The sequence below is a fragment of the Thunnus thynnus genome, chromosome 2 (assembly GCF_963924715.1).
Source record: "Thunnus thynnus chromosome 2, fThuThy2.1, whole genome shotgun sequence".
NCBI classification, from domain to species: Eukaryota; Metazoa; Chordata; class Actinopteri; order Scombriformes; family Scombridae; genus Thunnus; species Thunnus thynnus.
The window spans coordinates 24,965,587-24,981,531 of NC_089518.1; the positions used below are offsets into that span (position 1 = coordinate 24,965,587).

At 40.2% G+C, this 15,945-nt stretch overlaps 1 protein-coding gene across 1 annotated transcript in view; it reads right to left on the reverse strand.

The window, feature by feature from the left end:
- The window catches only part of LOC137198593 (3',5'-cyclic-AMP phosphodiesterase 4C-like), a 78,120-nt gene that overhangs the window by 48,644 nt on the left and 13,531 nt on the right, over positions 1–15,945 (reverse strand). The window lies entirely within an intron of this gene.

The following is a 15,945-nucleotide window of genomic DNA, read 5'->3' on the forward strand; positions in this document are numbered from 1 at the left end:
AGATGACTCCTTTACACAATAATAACTGTCTCACAGCCAGAATAACTACATTTGGATATTAAATTTATGCTCCATACTACTCCTAAACACCGACTGTGTCAGTATGCCAAGACGGTCAGGAAGAGCCTCAAATACAATTTATATCAGGACTTTGCTTTTAAAAACATATCTATAATCATTTTGGCTGTTGATACGATTGACACAGATTCAATGATTTCACTGAGCTTTCAGGGCAGAACCAAATCAGATAAGATAAGACTTTATTGATCCCCAAGAGAAAATTCACATGTTAGAGCGGCACACAAACATACTGAGAGGTAAGCAAACAGATAAAGAACAATTTGAATGAAATAAATAAAAAATAAAATCAGGAAATTAAAGAAATTGGAAATGTGACATTAGAAAAGCTATATACAATATTACAATCAATAATACAACAATAACAATACCCAAAATATCCAAAAACTGTATTATACTGTACTGCTATTACATTGCACTATATTCAATCACAGTCTAGACAGGTTATGTCTGCATGACTGAATCTGGTGTAAAATTACTCAAAAAGATAGACATAAATGGAACCAAACGACTCTTTCATAACTCTTTCTGTCCACTCTGTCAGTCATTATTCATGAGTATCCTTTGAGTTGTCTTGTTGAAGGGGCAAAAAACCTTTTAATGGAAGAAGCTGGTGGAGATGTCACATCATCCATCTAGAAATTGTCAGTGGTGACATTTATAGAGAGGCAGCAGTTTTATGAGCAACAAAGACACCGGCTTTAAAGATATTAGGGATGCACATGTTCCAAGACCCTTTCCTCGATGTGGCAATGCGGCTGTATATGTTGCTTAAACTGGAAAATAAAATAGAAAAACAACACCTACATGTAAAGAGTCCAAAGATGTTCACGCCTAGAGCAGAGGAAAATTGCAAACTCATCTCTGTGTGTTATGAATACACGTGCGCGCTTGACTGCATCGTGAGAATAGGGGGAATGTTATGTTCTATCATGTCAGCCATGCTTAAGCCCATGCGTGACCTCTGCAAAAGCTCCATGACTCATGAAGCCGGGCATCACTGTGGCCTTTGATTGCACACATGATGAGCTCATGCTATACTTCTGCTTGCATTTGGTGCCAAAGGCTAGGCTGAAAGCTACAGTGACTAAAGCCCATTCTGCTCCAGGACTTTGAGCGCAGGGGTAAAGGACATTTCACTTCAGTTAGTTGATTCTAATGACGCCTGTTTCCGTGGTGACTAGATTCTTGGCTGGTGATTTATGGCATCAAATAGTCATCACCTCCAGAGCGTCTGGTCCTACAGTGAAGGACGACAGCTCGTGATCGGGAACAGCTGCGGAAAACAGGTGTGTGTTTCTCATTAAGGCCATAGCACGATAATGATGGCTTTTAATCACTAACCCCTGATAGGAGGGTGTGTGTATGTGTTTGTTTGAGGGTGTGAAGATTCTTCAGCTTTGTCTATGTGTATATTTTACATGTGCATGGACATGTGCATGATTGCGTTGAATCTGAATTGTTGCATCTTTCATGATGGGTTTGTATGCAGGAGATTTGCATGTTTGCATGTCTTTGAAAGTGCATTTCTGTGTGTGTGTGTGTGTGTATGTGTGTGTGTGTGTGTTTGTGTGTGTGTTTGTTTGTGTGAGAGTGGATGCATAATGAGAAGAGAGAAATCAACAGGGAAATAGGGTGTGCAAATGGGGTGTACAAGCTTCCTCTCCCTAGTAAACACACTCGTTTTATAGGCAATTGCTCAATGGATGCACAAAACAAGAAAGCGGTGATGCAAACAGTTCTAGTGCTGCATCCCTGTTTTTGCCACAAACTAAAGAACATTGCCTATGTTTTCTGGCAAGGATTAGATTCCTCTTATCATGTCTTTTACTCTCCTTTCTATGAGGCATCTGAGAAATAAAAGAAAATAAGATAGAGGGGGGAGGATGGTTTAAAGAGAAAAAAAAGACAGGAAGAGGAAAGAATGCAAGTCTGAGGCCTCACCTCTAAGCAAGTGCTCGCTTAAGAACTTAAGCTCCACAACAAACAAAGATACCAGACCGGAGCTCTACCTAATCGTAGCAGCTTATTCCTCATGACTCTGTATACAATTGGGAACCCACCAATAGCTGCTTTCCCACCATTTACAGGCATTGCTACGGCCTCCACCCTCTCTAACATACTGCAGGTTTGTACGTAAACACACACATACATGCACACACACAAACACACACACACACACCGAACCGCACGCTTTATGCTTCCGAACAAATGCAGGTACTGGCAGCCATACACTTGCACTTGTGCATACTGTGCATACTAAAAAACATGTTTGTACATGTTCATATACAGGCCAACATTTACATTTTTGTCTACCTGCTTGAACATGTCAGCACACCAAAGTCTGGCATCCTGATACAGCATATGACCACATACTGCATGTGCAATAGCTGCATGTAACAACAACAAACACACATTTGACTCAATTCAAACAGGGGATGCTACATATTCTAATTAATACAAGAGATACTGTATGTGTGAATAATAATAAATGACAAATACCTTCAATTAACTGCAAACCAAAGGAGATGTATAGAAGGTATACATTAACATCACTCTTTCTCATGATACTAATCCCTCATCACCACTGAGTGGCCAAACAAACCTTATGGTGGCTGCGAGGAACAGTATAAACTGCAATATATGTAGAAAAACAATTAATATCTTGAAAACGTAAAAGGCTATTGGAAACAACAATGATCCGTATGACGTATAAGGCTTTCTGTGGAAGATTAAATGTGGCCAGAAATTGAGCTTTCTGACACATACACAGTATGCAGTTCCACACCAGGAAGCCATGTTACACTAAACAAAGCCTAAAGGCATACAGATGCATACATAGCAGGATTTGTCTGTTTGATCAAAATGGTGAGGACTTCAAAGGATATTCTGGATGTCTGTTGAAAGCGATGTAAAAATATTTAGATTATATTACATTTCATCCAAATATGCTTATTCACTAACTAAGACCACACCATTTGTGTATGGTTTTAAATGGTTTATTTGGATTGGCAAGAAGATTCAGGAAGAATGGGATGAGGGTCGATAGCGATAGGATGTTAGGAGGGGGGGGGGGGGGGGATATAGAGGGATAGTAGGGGTCGAGGGGAGGGATGAGAGAGGGTCGGACTGGGGTAATGGAGCGGCCACGATGCATTCGGAGGCCGGATGCCAGGGCGCCCCGCACAAGATGCAAGCTAAAGAAAGGCGAGCTGCGAACACGTGGCAGTAAAGCTCGGTGTCGAGGGTGCCCCACTAGATGCCCTGGTTGAACTGGTGGAGGCGGCCTGCAGCCTGGGATGCAAAAAGAAAGTGGTAAGTGTAGAAGCCGGTGCCATCGAACCGCAGAGCCAAATCCAAGATGGTGAACAGGTAGTCACTGAGCTCGGCCCTGCGGTTGGGGAAGACTGAACAGATAGTGTCGCGGTATAAGGAAAAAGCAAAGGCGAATTCGGCTGCTGTGAGTTCCCTAGCTCGAGATGGAGAAGGGTGCCTGAGCTGTGCTGGGCTGTGGGTTGTGGAAAGCATCCTAGTACTTGTGGTAGTGAAGGCGAGAGGCTGAATGAGCTGAGCGAGGTCGACGTAGTTACCTGACAATATCATGCCGGAGGAGGGGGACGGACAGGCGGAGTGGTGGAGGCCGGAGTGAAAGTGCTTGAGGGCGCAGTGTTAATGATGAGTAGTGGACAATATTGTGCCGCAGAACGCGGACAATGGAGTGCAGACGAGATGGCTGGCTGCATCTGGACGGGAGTGACCAGGGACGGAGGAGATTCGGGAACCACTGAGTGGTCGTCAAACAGGTCGCTGTCTGAAGCGCTGAGAATCAGCTTACAGTCCATGGCAGGTGAGTGATCGAAGCTTACTCGTACTCAAAATGTTGTCGGTCTGAGCGCAAGCGAATATTCGAGAGAACTGAGACGAACAGGAGAGGAGGTGGTTAGGCACACCTATATAGGTGCGTGCAGGTATGTGGCTGGGAGAGGCGCAGGTGATTTGGATTAACAAGGCACAGGTGTTTTGGATTAGTGAGAGGGAGCGGGGCATGGTCTTGTTCCTGAACTTAGTTATAATAATAACATCATTTAATGTTCTTGCCAGGATTTGGATGAAAAGACTGATTGAAGAAATACCTTGATCTGATTGTAAAGATTGGTAAATGGCAGATGAAGGTAAATTTTAAAAGGACTGGTAGCTCAAATAAACCTGATTAGCTACCAATCCTTTCTTTACTGTCTGTCCACCACAGCCTGATAGTGTTGCACTCTTTTATGAGAGTGAATTATTAGTGTGACAATTAGAGTGTGAATGTGAAAATTTATTTGGGTGTACTGGTGTAAGTGAGTAATTTCTAACTCTTTAATATCGGTTGAAGCTACAACTGGTAGAGTCAGTGGAGTCTTGTCACCCTTGCCTTCATCTATGTTATAATGTTTGAGGAGGGCACTATTAAATTATACTGTCACCATAGTTCATCATGAATTTGACACCTTCCAGCTTGATTATCTGTATTGGCTGTGTTGACCAACATCCTGTATCCTGCTGTATTTTCAAAAGCATACACTGGGATGCTTTTTAACTTTTTTTTTTTTTCTGGTTCAATATTATAATACCATCATGGAAAAATTATAGCACATTGGGCTGACCACTGTGATAAAATAGTGGCTTGAGTTCTTCTTTGCAGGGAAGGCCCAATATGTTTGCATGAATGCTGCTGTGTTCCCTTCCCTAATCACAATAACCACAACCTCCACCCCTCAGGGAAGCACTTCCCAACTCCCCAGCTTTATTCGTTTTGAACAGACAGTGGGAGTGACTCTGTGGGTTAACGCCAGTGAAATGTTCTGATGACACAGGAATCATGAGCTTAATTCAGGAGTACAAAATTAATATCGAGGAAGGGTTGCAATTTAGAACTGAGAGAGATAAAACAATGTTGTTTTACTTCACATTTGTATAACATCCGGTCTGGTTGCATGCTTGCACTCCCTGAACAAAAATAAGATAAATAAAATTGGGATTATGGCCAGCAAAATCCCTGGGGCATGTCTCAGCACAGTGGCAACCATATGTGAGGCTTGCGCAATTATGAGGGGATTCATTAGTGACTAAGCCAGCACATCTTTTAAACAGTAAATATGAGCCACTGTAGGCAGTACAGTTAGCCTCAGCATCATAGAAATCCTGCTTGGAGATATTTTGTGCTCATCAGTGTACAGTAGCACAAGAAGTACATTGTGAGGTACTTGTACGTGTTGCTACAGCACTGTTTGTTTTGTGATGTAATATGTAATCTAACAATCTGTGACATGCAATTAATTCCTCCAAAGGGACAATAAAGGTATCATCAGCACTAGCAGCATCAAATTACCCTCACAGCTTGTTACAGCATTTTCCATCTACATTAATTATGTAGGCTTCCTCTCCTCATGTGGCATCAGTCTATGAATGCCAACATTATAAATTAGGTCCCTAGAAAGTTCAAATTTAAGTTATCTGTAATGATATTCAAATATTAAATTTTAAATAACCTCTGCATCACTTTCATATTTGGGGAATCACATTTCATGGATTATAATTCAAGAGACATTGTTAATTTAGACTATAATGTTTGCTTGTGTACTAATTATTAGCATTCTTCTTTAAGACTCAATGGATTTGAACTGAAACATCAATGAGGTTTGAGAAAATCTGGGGCTATGGCAGCACATCTGCACCTCTTAGTGCTTTTTGCTGCATGATAGCTAAACACACTGGTCAGCAACTAAGAAATTGGTCTATGGAGCTCAACTTGCTGATGCATGCTAAAATCAACCACCTGATTTATGGGGAATCTTCCATCATTTGCTGCCTCAGCCCTTATGAGAGATAAATGGGCGCGGTTATCTTATTTATGCCTCTACTCTACTTGATGGAGTAGTTTATGGGACTTTGCATAATATCAGTATTTGTGAAATTATGTCTCCTGGGAGATACAAGCACAGGCCAGATCATTGCTTCATTCTGCTCAAACAGCCCTCTAATAGACCTTATATCACCAGTTGCATCATGTGGCAGCAGATAAAAAGGCCTTCAAAGACAGATCAGACATACTCTACGCATGCCGTCTGGTCTACCCCAATCACAGAGCAACCTGGGAAATAGAGATGTGGGGGAAAATTAAATGCTGCTGTATTCTATTATAGAAAAAGAAAGAAAACAGAGAGAGAAACAGACATTTCAGCTTCAGTTTAGAAATGTGTTAGCAAATGTTCAACGAACAAGAGGACAGAAGAGTGTTAAACAAGTTTGATTTGTTTGCATGAAGATGCAAAAGAGTAGTTTGTTCAGTGTATCATTTCAAGGTCGGTACAGTCCGACAGTTAATCCATCCATCCATCATGTATTTTTGGCTGATTATCTGTGTCTGGTTTGCAGTGGCAGCAGGCCAAGCAGGGTAGCCCAGTCAATCTTCTACTCAGCTACGTCCTTCAACTCATCCTGGGGGATCCAAACATGTTCCCAGGCCAGGTGGAATATGTAATCTGCCCCGCTGTCTACTTCCATTTGGACATGCCCAGAAAACCTCTGAAGGAAGGTGTTCAGGAGATTAGAACAGATGCTCAAAACACCTGAACTGGTTCTTTCTGACACAAAGGTGAGAGAGTTCTACTCTGTGTGGCTTTGGACATCTGGCCTTCTTACTATCTTACTATCATTCTACTATCTCTGAGGATGAGACTAGCTACCCTGCAAGGTAAACTCATATCAGCCACTTGTTTTTTTCCTTATTCTTTCAGTCACTGCCTACTGCTCATAACTATAGATAAGGGTTGGAACATAGATGACTGATAAATCAAGAGCTTCACGTTTAGGCTCAGTTCCGTCTTCACCATGACAGTCTGGCACAATACCTGCAAAACTGCTCATGCTACACGAATCCATTTGGATCCATCTTACCCTCACTTGTTACCGAGAGCCTGAGATACCTGAACTCATTCATTCGTAGGGAAGGAACTTATTCCCAACTCAAAGTCAGCAATCAATCACTTTCCAATAGAGTACCAATGCCAAAGACTTGGAGGTGCTGACTCACATTTATAGGGCTCAGTGATAAAGAAAACTTCCAGTGCAGCATCACAGATGTATACTTTGATTTACACCCACATTTAAATTATGTTTTATTACTGCTTTGAGTCAAATATAAGCTTAACTTTCATCTTGAGGACCAAGATCAAAACAAGTGATGACACTGCAGTGTTTCCCACAGGATTTTGTGAGACTGTGGTGGGTGGACCTTGGACCCTCTAGGGGGATCAGGGGGCATGGTCCCCCAGAAGAAAATTTTGCAAAATTAAGAGGCTAGAGATTTATGAAGAACTTTGTGCTCTTGTAATAAATTTTGTGCTCTAGTAAACAATTTAATCATCAACACATTGGTTGTACAGATATGAATGGTGAAGACACAGCAAATATAATCAACTATCCTATTTTCTGACATTGTTTTATGTTCACTACTTATTTCTGCTGAAAACAGAAGGACAATAAATTAGAACTGCAAAGATTAATCGATTAGTCAACTGATTGGTTGTTGATTGTTGCAGCTTTGTAAATATGAGGATTTTAAGCTTTTTTGTGTCATGATAGTAAACTGAATATGTTTGGATTCAGACAAAATGTGACATTTGAAGACATCACATTAATTATAACCAACTACAACTATTTTCTGACATTGTGTTGTGTTCATTACTTGTTTTTGCTCGTTTCACAGGAGGACAAAACATCAGTTAATGCAGGTTTAATGTTTTGTGCCACTGTGCTCAGAGATATCAGTTGAGCTAACATCAAAAAATGACTGTTTAATTGCATTTACTGAGACCAGGGTATCACTGAACATGCTGTCAGCTCAGAAGCAGTAAAACCTGTCAGTCACTCAGGATATCCATGCAGTGGCCGATGTGAGAAGCCGAAGAACCAACTACACTGGTTGGCGGCAGAGGAGGCTGCACTGCCACATGGTTCAAAATGAGTCTAGCAAACTTTGCTGCACTCAGCGCCGGACCACGGGAACAGAAATCCGCAGTTTGTTTCCAATACAGCTAGTTTTGCTCTTAGATAACATTAAGAAAAGAGTAACGTTTGTAGTTGGTCATGTTATTGTCCTGCATTGCAAACCGACGTTTGAAAACAGACAATATTGAACTGTTTTTTAATTTTTTTTTCCAAATTGAATGAAATACACTGAACGTCAGCACTGAGATAAACTTGTTGCTCAATCTTCAGTAATTCCTCTCCTTATCGGTGAAATATGACATACTAAAGTTGCAGCTTTGAGCTGTGATGGTTAGCTTAGCATGCCTACAGGTAGTAGCGACTGCTAGTAGCTAAAACTACTCGTATTTAACCTGTATGCAGCCGCAGCAGTGATCCAGTGTTGGCAGCTGAGTGAAAACTCACGTGAAGCATTTCACATAAACAATTCACCTTCAGACAAACCAGACAACAAAATCGTGAGCACCACAAGCTTCAACATTGCTGAAGCAACGTCAAAGATCTTTCAAGTTATTATGAGAAGTGTAAAAATATTTTTGGTTCATTATGAAACTGTGGCGGGACAAATTAGACTGTATTGGGCCGCCACAATCTAGATAATTAATGGGAAACACTGCACTGCAGCTGTGCAGTTTGGTTTTTCTCAACCAGTCAACTCATATCTAGGCGGTTCTTTTGGGGCATTTATTCTGCAGATTACTTTTAAGAGATCCAGCTTCAATATATAGTACGCCCTTCTTTGAAATAGTGGAAGAAAAAGAACATCAGCTATCTTACAGTGTGGAGGATGGCCACTTGGTTGGCTCTTCTCCAAAAACACAGATTACCATTCTCTTGATGCTAGTCCCATACTTCATCCAGCAGAAACAAGTTAAGTCTAAACAAAGAAGTCAATGCAGAATCAGGCCACTGACGCGCAAGACACCAATCCCACTTTCATTTCTTTTTCCTCCTCTCCTTTTTTCTCTCTGCTCCACCTCCTCCTCTCTGGCTTTTGAGATAAGCTTTCTGTCGAATACCAATTTTAAAAGAAGATTAGGCAGTTCTGGCTCTCAAATCAATTTTACCCCCCACTGCAACATGAAGACAAGTGCATACACACACACACACACACACACACATACACACACACACACACACACACACACACACACACACACACACACACACACCACCAACCAAGTCATCCGTACGCACAGAGACACATTCATCAACACACATCTCATACCGCAGAGAAGACATGGTGTGGCAGCTTCTTAATCAAACACAGACCAGAAGTAATTAAGAGAAGCTGTGGCATGATAGCCATTATTTCCTTAGTCAAATATCAAGGTACATTAGATTCTAAAATTAGCTCCTTATTTCAAGCTTGTTATCAATATTACAACACAGAAAGTTTGCAGCGACTGTCTGTCTGCTGTGTGTTACAAGTTGTGCAACATTGGAAATTCAGCCCTCGACTTGGCCCTTCGGGATAGATTGGAAATTCGTGCACAGGTGAATTCAATTATCCGGATATCATACCAACAGGTCTGAAAACAAACTATGCAAAGCCTAAAACAACTAACATCTTTAGAAAACAAATACACTTTAAGTCCACAGAGTTTGAATGAGCACTGAAATTGAGGTGTAAGCATCCTGGATTAGATACTGTTGACAAGACATGCAATCAAACCTCATGCCAAGAAGACGGAAGGCACACAGCGATTCAAAAGGGTCATCCCTCCACAAGTGCAAAGAAAGCAGGGGGAGGGGGTTTGAACACAAAGCCTTCCAACATGCTTGGACACATAACAGTCTCTTAATGCTGTTGGCAGGAAGAGTTCATATCCAGGTTAGCAGCCTGTTGTCAGGGAAACCAATGTTTTTAGAGGCCAGTGGATGGAAGCACCTTTTCTTGGAAATCAATGAACAATCCAGATGTGACAAGATCTTCTGACACCTTCCTTAAAATGAACAGCTCTGCTTTCTATGAGGCTCACTGCATCCTGATGTGTACTATATGTGTGGGTGCACATGTTTTCTGTAATACCACAAACCTCAAGGGAGAGCACTCAATCAGTACCATACAATCTACCTATAGTGGATATATATAACATCATAAACACTTTAAAATGTAGGCTGCTGGAGATGCAGTAGATTTTCTGCCAGACCAGGTCATCCAGAGTGCACAGTGTGTAAATCCCCCCTCCTCACCTCTCTCTCTCATCCTATGGCAATGTTAACATAAAGGACTTGAGTCTAGAAAAGTGCAGTATTTTATCTTTACAAAACAGCATTGCTACATTAATCAATTGTGACAGTATTGAAAATAACAATATAAATTCTCTAGAAAGAGAACTCAAATTATAATTATATCATCCATTTGACACGTTTTAAATCTTAATGATGTATTTTTCCCCTACTGATGTCAGGGTTACATCAAATGCTCTGACAAAGACAGAATATAAAAACCTAAAGCCATTATCAAAAACAAAAGCTCTTATTAAAACAAATACACCATTTTAGAGGTGACTGATCATTTGTCAAGAGCCATTAATCAAATGGGGTTTTACTTATATTTAACAGCTTTTTAAATCATTGCATTGCATTTTGGGGTAAATATATGGCATGATTATTGCATCAGTCTCTGACTGATGCAATAATCTTGCAATTTTTTAAATCTTGAGTTCTTCATAGAATAATTTTAATCTAAAATAGACTCCAGAGTTATTTGAGGATAGCCCAACTCCTCCAAAGCCGGCCACCTTGAGTAATTAAAAACCAAGAGTGCAGAACCAAAGCTTTGCGTAATGAAATCTGATGGCAAAAGCCTGATGCTACATGATGATGACTATCTGTTGTCCCATTAACATTTGATTGAAAATTTGCAGTGTAACTTGTCATCACTCACTGCTAGCTGGCTGAAGCTAACAGCGACACATTCCAAGGTAAAGTAAGTTAAAAGCAGAGTCAGTGCAGTTTGGGAGAAATTGTGCTTTGGTGCATGGATGACATAAATGCAGCTGAGTAAGAGTGACACAGCCATTTTTAAAGTATGGACCTGAGGAAGATTAGCAACTGCTACGGCAGAAGCTAATGAGGATCCAATAAAATGAACAAATAAACAAACCATCAGTGAAGCATATGGGATTTCAAAAAAGACTTAAGGACCACATCATCCTATGCTCGTGCCATTGATGGATGTTTTGAACAGTTTCCTCTTCCACTGATGCAGCTGCAGTTTGTAGAACAGAGTGAGATTAATCTATACAGATAAAATTGACAGCACTTTTTTGTCCAAAATCTGTAAAATCCTTTCCTGCCTAAGAGCTGAAAATGAAGCCTGTGTTGCCAAAATTTAACTGATAAAAACCCTTTTATCTAGAGATGCACTGATCAATCAGCCACCGATCGAAAACAGACGGTTTTCAGCTGATCAGCCATGACTGGTGACCAGACCCGATCAGTCTCATATATCTGATTTTTTGCCGGTCAAATTTACACACATGTGCCGCACAATGGTTTACGTCTCGCTCACAGTGGCACAGACAGCAAGGTCACAGCCACACACACACACACACACACACACACTAGAACTGAATGATATGAACTGGTAACATTACAGCACGCCTGCTGCAGGTTTAACTTGTCTAAACATTATTTTACCCATTTTATTTACCAGCAACATGTCACACACCATCATCACAACCACCAACAGGCAGGGCTCAGGTGGCAGCCTGAACACAGGCCACACCTGGACCATCCCGGGTCTGTTGAGCTAATCTTCCTGGTGAGTCAGTGAGTTGGTCCATATATATATATAAACACAGAGTCTACATGCCAGGACGTGTACAGCTGTTTATACACAGTTTACCTGAAACCAGGTGATTTTACCTTTTAAGGAAAAGCCTGACATTAATGTTTTATATTATATTTAATTTAACATCTTTCTCATTATCTGACACACTGACATGGATCCTGCTGTGTGTTTCAATCTGTAGGGAAAAATATAAAATAGTAAATTTGAAATAATAACAGCTAATAAATATTATTAATCAAGATATGATGACCATATAAGTAGAGCAGAGTGAAAAGACTGTACACATGTTGAGTGCTACACTATTAAAATGACATGAGAGTTGATATTTGCTATATAAAGTAAAGTGCTTTTTGATTACACCAAAAAAGATCATATTTAGGAAATGACAAAATATTATAGGTGAAAAATAGGGTGGGAAAGTACTTTCTTGTACCCACCAGGGTTTTTCTGCACCACAGACAAATATTTTATCAGTATTTTACTTTGATTCGACTTCAATAATCTTAAAAGTTCATCATGTAGTTAGAAAACCAAATACTGTGTTCATGTTTTATGTTTTATATGAACAAATGTTTTATTATGAACATACAATTAAATTTTCTATTAAAAGAAAAGTTACAAAAATGTTTATGTATGTTGTCAATTATAGTTCTTAGAAAGAAAGAAAATCGGAATCGGCCAAAATCAGAATTGGCAGGAATCGGCAGACCAGACTTTTAAAAAGCCGGAAATTGGAATCTGCCAGGAAAATTGCAATCGGTGCGTTTCTACTTTTATCCACATCATGGGACAGAAACAACTCAGTGCACTGGCCATTATAATTATACTGGCCAGGCAAGCAAGACTATACAGTATTTCTTAGATTCTGTCAACAATATCAACCCACATCATAAATCTGTAACTCATAATAGTGAGATGTTTCACATATATTCCATTCCAATGACCATTACCACTACATTAACTTGGAAACACATGATTAAGCACTTGTGTGTCTGATACAAGCAGCAAAACATATTTTTGGCTATAAATCTGCACATTGTAGAGTTTGCGTTTGTACGTGATGTGGGTGATGTGTGATGTAACTGTTTTGCTGTGTGTTTCCGGTTTCCTTGTTTACACCATGTGTGGGCATTACTGCAGTGCATGTTGCCAAGCTACTGAGCCATAGGGACTGAAGAGCAGACATTGTTCAGTTTGCTGTAAAAACTCACCAAGTAATAAGATGTGTGAAAAAGCAACAATTCAAGCCCAGTTTATTAAACAAAGAAGGGTTAAAACTATGTTGACTTGTTTATTTTTTATGTGTAAAAAAAAAAATCACAGCTGAGACAACATTTCATTATGTGGCTGAACTTAAAAGCAGTGAAAACCAATTTTGATGAAAGCTTTCAGCAGGGATTATATGTGATATCTGGGGTTCAGTCAGTGTATACCACTTTAAAAAGTTCTTTTGGGGAAATATGGAGGAAAAATATCTCCAGTGCTGTGACAACCATCCAGTGGATCATGGCTTACACATAGTCACCTTCTGAACACATAACCTATCTTTACACTCTCTCGTGGTTTGATAGTCGCTGTGGCCAAGAGCATCCATTTAAAGCCATGAGAGGTGGTCTGAGGTGGTGATCTGTTTTAAGTACCTGCACTAATCCTTCCACTTCAGGTCAATATCCAGACACTCTCTGAAAGCTGGCAAAAAAAAAATCTTGCAGCCAGACATGGTGCACATGGCTGATACTGCAACACACTCATCTGTTTCTATAAATAGATATCTTCAAAGGTGCAGGAGGAGCCATAGAAAATATATCAATACAGAATACAACAGAACATGTATTATGTAGAGGACTTCAGTTCATTAAGACATTTTTTTCTTCACTGAGACAATTACAACATTCATAGTCCAAATAACATATTACATATTAATATTTTTAATAGCGTTGTGTTACTACTGCATATCAGAATAGAAACATCTATCACTTCCTCTGGGGCATGACGTACAAGAAAACAGTTTCTTTTATTGTTCCAGAAATCGAGTGTTGCCCAGTTTCCAGCGTGAATGTATTTAAAAATTAATTAAAAACTAGTGCTGAAATGACAGATTGATTGATTGATTAATCATTTATGAAGAATCAATCCAATCATTCTCTACTTTCAGGTTCTCCAGTGTTAGGCTTTGCTGCTCTATTCTCACTTTTACATCATTGTAAATTGGATATTTGGGGGTTTTGAACTGCTAACCAGACAAAACAAGCAATTTTGAGATGAATTATTGATTGAAAAAAATAATTGGCAGATTAATATGTTGTTAACTGCAGCCCTATTCAAAACATGTGTGGAATGTACACAGTAGTAAAGAATTGGGACCAAATTAAGATGTGATTGCTACCTTGGCAAGATGCTTTCCTCTGTCACAGTTGTTAAGGGCTCCTCTGATAACGAAAACACTCCGCCACTCCTAATTTTCCTGGTGCTGGGCAGCCTGACAGGAAATTACGGCATTTATCCCAACACTCCTTATACACTCAACTTTTCTTCCTCCATGACACGTAGACTTTACGTTCCTTCCTCCAAACCATCTGCTCGCTCACAGATAAACCTGCCACTCAAGCATCTGGCCTATATAGCAATGTGGCTCTGCATAACTGAATTGCTTCTTTATGATACGCATGTGGTGAAGTCACAATCTTGGTTATACTATGAATTTACCAAACCAGCTATGTAAATGCTGTTCCAAATTTCATATTAAGCAAGATTATAACATCAGATTTGATGTTGATAATCAATCTATTGTCCTATAAAGGCTCCTGCAATATACTGTATCATAACCTGACCTTAATGCATAGTGCACTGCAGATTGCTGAAGATGGGAAATCTGTAGCACTGCATGAGCACCACTGTGACTCAAAACTAGAACATGAGCAATCAGAACAGACTTGTATGTATAATTGGCTGAGATAATTTTGCAACTAACATGAAGCATAAGTATGAACATCACACTGAAGCTCTGAACGCTGTGAGCAGTCTATCATCCAAAAAACACAGCACAAACACTCTCACACGCATGCACACGCAATTGTAAACACATACAGCAATGAGTTTCACGGTCCCCACCCCACCATTTTCCTCCCTCTGTCTCACCCTATGCCTCCTGAGAACCTTGAGAAACTAGGTGCAGACCAATTACCTCATACTCAAGACAACACTGTTCATTTTTCGTCTTTCATTACTACATGCAGTGGCACTAAATCAATGCAATCAAAGACCACCCCAGTGGTCAGACAGACAGCAGACTGGTAATCAGGATAGGTACTGACACAAACAAGAACAAACACACACACACACACACTGGTAAAGAAGCACACACATACAGACTTGCGTGTATACATAATGCACAAACACAAAGGCACTGCTGAATCCACCAGATGTATTTGCAGAGTCTATATTTGCACACACATACGCACACAAATGCGAGCACATAAAAGATGAAAACGCACCCTCATAAAGAGCAGGATATTGGAAGCAGCTGTGAAAAATGATCAAGGGATGACATCAATAACAGGATGGCTCTCACAACACAGGAGGCAGCTGCATCTTAATTGGACATGCAGCTCATTAGAACTGCTAGAGGTGGACTCTGTCTCTCTGTGCTAAGGCCACATTCAGACAGACAACACAAGGTGGACTGAAGATGGTAGGCGGGTCGCAAAAGCAGAAGAGAAACAGATGAGTTGCGACTTACTGCACTGAAAAGTCAGAGGGACTGCAGATTCATTTTTCTTTGTCACTCAGTGGTTGCCTGTTGCAGTTTCAAAGGTGTTTTCTTTTACAACGATTTCTTTTCGTTTCTTTTATGACAATGAAAAAAAAGAAGCCCTGTGCTCGCCACCTAATTGCTAGGAGTCACAGGAGTCTACAAGATTTGTGTCCTTCTTCCTCTGTCTGTCTTTTATCATCTTTGCAATCGTTACATGGATGACAGGATGCAGCTTCTTACGTGTCTAGCTAAGACCACCAAAAAGTTGAGTGAAGTGAAT